Here is a 7260-nt window from a genome sequence, read left to right on the forward strand (position 1 = left end):
CTTAAGGACAAATTCAAGCCACAGCAAAAGTGACCAGGGTTGAGAAACTGGAGTGGCTCAAATGCGGGGGGGGGGGGGGGGGGTTGAAATTAACGGGGCACAGAGGATAACTAAATTATGAAGATTAACTGGAACAATAGAATTGCCAGCTCCAGGTTGGGGAAACTCCTGGAGATTTGGGGACGGAGCCTGAGGAGGATAAGGCCTGCAGTGGGGTACAATGCCCTAGAGTACATCCCCCAAAAAATCCATTTTCTCCTTGGGGGAACTGATTTCTGTAGTCTGGAGATGAGCTGTAATTCCGGGGGACCCCCAGATCCCACCTGGAGGCTGGCACCCTTTACAGCACAAGCTTTCTGAAGATACGCTGCATGATCATCAGACGCAGGAATAAGATTTGCAGTCTTTGAATGTTCCACCAGCCCCACGTTTGTTTGTCTTATTTACTGCCTGCCAACAGGCTGAAAGGAGGTATAGGGTTGCCAAGTCCAATTCAAGAAATATCTGGGGACTTTGGGGGTGGAGCCAGGAGCAAGGTTGTGACAATAAGCATAACTGAATTCCAAAGGGAGTTCTGGCCATCACAGGAGGCTGCACACCTTTTAAAAGCCTTCTCTCCATTGGAAATAATGAAGGAAAGGGGCACCTTTTTGGAGGGCTCTTAGAACTGGACCTCCTGGTCCAATCTTTTTGAAACTTGGAGGGTGTTTTGAAGAGAGGCACTGGTTGCTACGCTGCAAATTTGGTGACTCTACCTCAAACAAACAGCCCCCACCCACAGCCCCAGATACCCACAGTTCAATTCACCATTATACCCTATGGGAATCGCTCTCCCTAGGGAATAATGGAGTGCCCAGCAGTCATTTCCCTCCCCCCTCCCCCCCCCCCGCTTTCTGATGACCCTGAAGCGGGGCGGGCTCCAAACAGGGGGATCCCGTGCCCCCACCTGGAGATTGGCAACCCTACAACAATAAGGAATAAGATCTGCAGTCTTGGAAGGTTCCACCAGCCCCACATTTGTCTGCTTTGTTTCCTGCCTGCCGAGGGGCTGGAAGGAGGATGAGAGAGGAGGGGGCGAAGCGGCGGGGCGAGCAAAAGCAGCCGGGGGAGGCGAATGGTTTCGGGAGAGAGATGCAACTTGCAAGCAGCGGGGCCGCAGAGCCAGAAGGCAGGAAGGAGAGCGACGGGGGCCGACGGAGGCGGCGTTAGAGGGATGAGAGCAGCAGCCCAGAAAGGCCGGCAAGGCGACAGACCTGGAGGCTCCCAGCCCGGTTGCACTGCAGGGCAGATTCCGGCCAAGGCCTCCACGGCCAGAGAAGCAGCCAGGGCTCGGCGCCGGCAAGCCAGCTCTTCCAGACTGGGGCCGCCGCGCAGCCGCCGCTCCGCCCAGCCAGGGGGTGGGAAGGGAGGAAGCCGTCGCATGGCAGGCCCTAGAGCCCGGCGGCTCTCCCTTTAGGGGTTACTTAACCCTTAAAATGTGGGATTTCAGGGGACCGTTGAATTGCCATGGCCACAGGGCGGCGCTGAAGAGCCTCTGTTTCCTGCGGGGGGGGGGGGCTGTTTTCCCAGGGGTCCCAAAAGCATGCCCAGGACTGCAATCTGACAGTCTCCAAAAATTGCACGTTTTAAGGGTTAAGTAAGCTGCACAGGGTTCTGCGTCCTGGCTTCCCTTTGGATGCCTCCAGGACCAAACAAGTCCTCGCAGCCAGAAGAAAGCAAGTTGGAAGGAGAAGGGGGAAATGCCCGGGAAGGGGGGGCAAGTTAGGAGGAGCCACAAGGCGGCTTCTCTCATGCTCTTATGAGATGGCTCATGCTAACTGCATTCCACAGAGATTTGGTGAATGCTTGAAGTAGGTCATGCATTAAGGGGAGGAAGTTACTTCTGACTAGGCATCTGCTTCATACCAGAAGACTGGTCAATTCTTAAATTGGATGTTGAGCAGTAGAATAAAGTTAGAGTCCAGTGGCACTTTTAAGACCAACAAAGGTTTATTCCAGGTATGAGCTTTCTTGTGCACGCATACTTCATCTGCTTCAGACCAACACGGCTGTTTACCTGGATGAATACTGTGTAGTATATAACACAAAGAACAATTTTGTTTCAGTGTGACAGGTTATTTATTTTTGCAAAGCACAGGTCTTTTAGTGTCTGGGCAGCCATTTTATCCTGTTGGCACTAGGTGGCAAACTTAGTCAAGTTTCTTATCTGTTAAAGAATGCCAGTAGGTGGCAGTTTTCTCTTTGTGCATATGATTTAAACAAAGTGTGTGGGGTTGTTTTTTTGCAAGATTCACAGGACAGGATCCCAAGATCTGCTGTGGATACTTCTAAGAGTTTCTGCATTCCCAATGTTTTTTTAAAAATATAGATATAGATATAGATATATATAGAGAGAGACCTAAACAAGAAACATAAACTTTCTAGGCTGCATATAACTAAACCTAGTTTCTACATAGATGCCTAATTTCTGTACATTTTCTTGCTAAATTCCTCAGATTCTGTTGTCTTGTACAACTCAATCAACTCCATACCCTTTAAATGGCCCCAATGCCTATGTGCATAGCAGCATTCTTCAAGGTTTGCCATTTCCACAATTCTATGTATCTTAGATTTAACAAACATACTACGGCGTAATCTAATGTGAGCCACAGCTCATTTATTAGATGCATTCAGTGATCATGTGTCGTATGTATCACATAAGGCAGGGGTGTCGAACTCATTTGCTATGAGGGCCGGATCTGACATAAATGAGACTTTGTCGGAACAGGCCATGTGTGTCATAAAATGTAATGCCAGGTAGGAGCGATATAAACTTTATGAAGGACACAAACACAATTTATTTTTAAACTTAAAACATGATTTAAAAATAGCACTCTTGCAATATTTTGTTTAACAGTTTCTGATACCTGACACCTCTTGCTCTGAAGTATTGCATCAAAATGTCTGTGCTGTTAGCAATCCTGAGTATGCTGTTCAGGTGTGGTTCAGGTGTGTATCTGTTAAGTAGCAAGCCCACTTTTGATTTATTGACAGATTTATGTGACAGAAATCTCATGGTCAATGCTTTGAGCCTCAGAGGAAAGCATGAAATGGCTGGGCATTGCGAGCTTTTGTGCATAATTTGCTTCTTGTGCTGGTCAACAACGTGAAGGCACCATGGCACAGACTGAGGGCTATGTGCTTGTCCTATAGTCTTCCCTAGAGAAATAACTGCAACTCCTATGTGGCAGTGCACATATAGAGAAACAGCAATGTATAGTGGTCAGTATCAGCCTACAATCTGGGAAGTCTAAATTCAAAATCCCCAGTCTGCAAAGGAAATGTGCTGGGTGAACTTGGTCTAGGTACAGGGCTGGCACTAGACTGTCTGCCACCCTAGGCAAGGCTAACTTCTGGCACCATCCCTGCACTGATAATGTCACTGAGTCATGTGAGGGGCCCCCAATTCAGCACCCCCAGAAGGCCGGTGCCCTAGGCAATTGCCTAGTTTGCCTAGTGGCAGGGGTGGCCCTGTCTAGATACACACTCTCAGCCTAATCTACCTCACTGGCTTGTTGTTATTCTGCATCCAAGTAGTTCACATTGTTTTCCAACTGAGAAAGACTGGATCATGAGGGGATGAATACAGTGAAAAAGAGGAGGGGAACCCAGTTGTACTCAGAAGAGCCCTGGCATAAGAGCCATTCTCTCTTATACCTTGAATAAAACTTTGTTGCTCTTAAAGGTGCTTTCTTTGTATCTCTTCTGTGAGATCAAGGGAACTGGGCAAAGTAAGCTCCCATTCTTTCCCTCCCTTCTCTTTTCCTCCCCAGGGATGAGGAGGGGTAGAAGCCTAGCCAATAGAGGGCAGAGTGGCTTGGTTCACAATCTCCTTTACCTTCCTCCCCCACAACAGAAACCCTGTGAGGTGGGTGGGGCTGAGAGGGCTCTCACAGCAACTGCCCTTTCAAGGACAACCTCTGCCAGAGCTATGGCTGAACCAAGGCCATTCCAGCAGCTGCAAGTGGAAGAGTGGGGAATCAAACCCGGTTCTCCCAGATAAGAATCTGCACACTTAACCACTACACCAAACTGGCTCTCCAGTGGGTGACCCTCTGTTTCTCCAATACATTTTCCTCCTCTAGGATGCCTTAAGCCAGGGGTGTCAAATTCATTTGTTATGAGGGACGGCTCTGACATAAATGAGACCTTGTCAGGGCGGGCCACATCAGGCTGGGCCATGTGTGTGCCTATTTAAGATTAGGTAGTAGAGATATAAACTTTATAAAGGACAGAGACAAACACAATGGAAGCTTTTAAAACAAAAACATGCTTAAAACATTAACACTCATTGGTCTTAAAGGTGCTTTCTTTGTGTTTTTTCCATGGGATCCAGGGAACTAGGCAAAGGAAGTTCTGGCTCTTTACTTCCTTCCCCAGGGGACCAGGGGGGGGAGGAGCCTCATCCAATAGAAGGAAGAGAGTCTTGGCTCAGAGGGAGGCAAGCTCTCCCTCTCCCTTCCTCCCCAAGGGAGGAGCCTCAGCCAATGGAGAAAATAGAGGCTTTGTTCCATAGGTCTTATGCGATTGAGCAAGCCTTGCAAAGCAAGCTGTTATGCAGAAGGAAGCAAGAGAGAGGAAGCAGATGACAGCCAGTTGTTCGGGGGGCCTAATGAGGCCCCTGGGGTGCATGTTTGACACCCCTGCTAAGCTGTATGAAGGAAGGAGGGGTGAAATACTTTTTCCTTACTAAGCTTCAAAAAAGCTGTATGGGGGTATTGTCAGACAGTGAAATGGCATGAGGAGAAAAGAATTTAAACTCAATGTAATCCTTTCAGAATAACTCTAATTTCTGGCCAGTGTTCTCTTGCTAATCAGTACTTAATTAGGTAATTGGATCTAATGCCAGTGGCCTTTTAGTGGTTCTCTCCAGGATGAAACCGCCTCTTCCTGTGTTGATTGAGGGTATTTGTACTGGCCAACGGCCTAGCTGTATTTAATTTGAGGGTTTTTAAATTTAAATGTAGGGTGTTTTGTGATGCTAGACGCACTTCTTTGCATTCCCAGCATTAAATTAAAATAGCAAGCCTATGTTCACTCAAATATATAAATGAACACGCTATACTGGCTTGAATGTCACTGTTCACACGTGTACACTATCAAGAGGAATCACAGTGAAATATACAATCATAGACCAAAAGAACTGTTCCTTCCTATGCTATACTAAATGAACTACTGACTACAGAAATTATAAATAATTCATTGGCATCATAAAGATTGCATTATGAGGGCGGAGCGTAAAGTATTTCTGCATTTTATTGTGTAAAAAGGTATATGTAATCCTTTTCCTTGTGATTTTGATTGATATTGGATTATTGTATGTATAATGCAATCTTTATTATGCCAATGGATTCTTTAAATGGTATTTGTCTCCATGTTATTTCACACATTGAGCTAAGGCTGAAGACATACGAGCGGACCAGTGGGTATGTTATCCATCAGCTGTGGGACAGTGTCCTCCGTTATGTCCTTGGGAGGGTGTTACGCTCTTTGGACAGCAACTTGCTGGTGGTCCCCATCTCTAAAGATATCCAGTTGTCCTCAACTAGAGCTAGGACCTTTTCGGTCCTGGCCCCAACCTGGTGGAATTCCATTAGGGCCCTATGGAACCTTATGCAGTTCCACAGGGTCGGTAAAGCAAAGATGTTCCGCCAGGCTTTTGGTTGACAATGATGGTTTCCATCCTGACTGGCTGTAACTGTAACCGGGAATTCTACTCGCCATCTGTTTTCATAGTGTATTTATTTTTGTCTTTTGTTTTACCTGTTAAATGTTTTTAATCTTACTATGTTGCCAACTGCAGAGACTGGGTTCTTCTTCATCATCTTCACCACCACCACCATCATCATGCCAGTGTATCTCAATGTTTAAAAAGATGGTCCCCCAGCAGCCTTCCCTCCTTAGCCTTGCTAACTTGAAATTCTTCTTAGCTTGTCTATGATGCTGAAGTTTACCAGCATCACTAGATACTCTATACTATAACTGTATTCTAATAGTCAGGGGTTGGTTTGTAGAAAAATAGGTGGTGGAGCTCATCCAGAGATTGTTACACAGCTGCAACTACTATTCAATGGACGAGGTGGGGAAGAGGAGGGGGAACCCTCAGAAAGGTTCAGGAGCTGCACTCCTGTGAGCTCCCACTGAATTCGAGGCCTGCTAATAGTCCAGCTGTACCTCTAGCACTTGTTTCAAATGATATTTCCCTCAGGGCTTCATTGAGAGAGTTAATGATCTCATAGCTCAAATATAAATGGAGGCCTGGAATTAACACACACATTAAAGTAAGAGATACCCATGATGGCCACTGCTGGAAAGATTTGTGGGCAGAAAGAAATCCAGTAGTTATCTCAAGTTTAGGTGTTATGATCTCATACATTTCCAATCATGCTGCCTTCACATCTTCTCTGAACTCTTTTTGCCAGTGCAAGCATGGGAGGCTCTAGGGATGCCAGCCTCCAGGTTGGACCTGGGGATCCCCTGGAATCATATCCTGACTGCAGAGATCAGTTCCCCTGGAGAAAGTGGATGCTTTGGAGGGTGGACTGTATGGCATTGTACCTCACTGTGGTCCCTGTCCGCTCCAAGCTCCATCCCCAAATCTCCAGGAGTTTCCCAACTTGGATCTGGCAATCCTACCCCCCACCTCCTCCCAGTGGCTTGGGTCTTGACACCCCTGAGAGGTTCTGTTTGAAAAGCAAAAGTAATATTGTTTGGGGAACCTCTTTGTTACCTCTGTGGCCATTCTATCAATCTCAGACCTTTTCTTGGACCTACTGGTATGCCTAGCAGCAACGAACTCATATCAGTCTAAAGAAATAGATTAAGAGTGTGTTCACACACACTGAATAATTCATTTTAATGCAATTTGTTATTAGATTTACTATATTAAATTTAAAAAATCCACTTACAGTCTTAGTGCAAACGCACCTTAAGGGAGACAATCAGCAACCAGTGATCAAGAACTAAATGGGTTTCCTAAAATGCTGATATCTAAAATGTTTTTCTTTTGCATTAATATTGTGCGTACACAAATATATAGATTCTCATTCAGTTCCCCGAAAATGGGCAGGCATTGATCCTGCTAATGTGTGACAGCCCATTCAATATTATTTGTTGATTTGTCACCCCCCACCCCAGGATCCTAGCTGCACTCCTAAGTAACCTCCTTTCCAACAGCCCAATATTCAGTGAAGGAACTATGTTGGGTAACCAAGCAGATGA

This window comes from Heteronotia binoei, chromosome 7 (genome assembly GCF_032191835.1).
Source record: "Heteronotia binoei isolate CCM8104 ecotype False Entrance Well chromosome 7, APGP_CSIRO_Hbin_v1, whole genome shotgun sequence".
Lineage (NCBI taxonomy): Eukaryota > Metazoa > Chordata > Lepidosauria > Squamata > Gekkonidae > Heteronotia > Heteronotia binoei.